This window comes from Solanum pennellii, chromosome 12 (assembly GCF_001406875.1).
Source record: "Solanum pennellii chromosome 12, SPENNV200".
Lineage (NCBI taxonomy): Eukaryota > Viridiplantae > Streptophyta > Magnoliopsida > Solanales > Solanaceae > Solanum > Solanum pennellii.
This window is the reverse complement of record NC_028648.1, coordinates 58,599,296-58,599,631: the sequence shown is the minus strand read 5'-3', so window position 1 is coordinate 58,599,631 and position 336 is coordinate 58,599,296.

Here is a 336-nt window from a genome sequence, read left to right as displayed (position 1 = left end):
TATATATATATATAAAATATGATATGATATGATTTACTCAGTCTTAATCTTGGATATTCTATCTTATCCTATTCAATTTACTACTATTATTTTATCTTACTTCTTAGATGAATTAAAATAATTCCAAAATTGTAATTCAAAACCTATAATTTTATTTGCAAACTAGACGACCCTATATAACTATTATTGTTGTTGATGGTAACTTGATGACCAGACATTTTAAGAAGAGGGTAAAACTTCAACATATCACTGTTGGAACAACATTTAATTTAGCATTAATTGACTGTACTATCAAAGACAGTTCGGAAATGGGTCTATAATACCCTTAAAGTATTG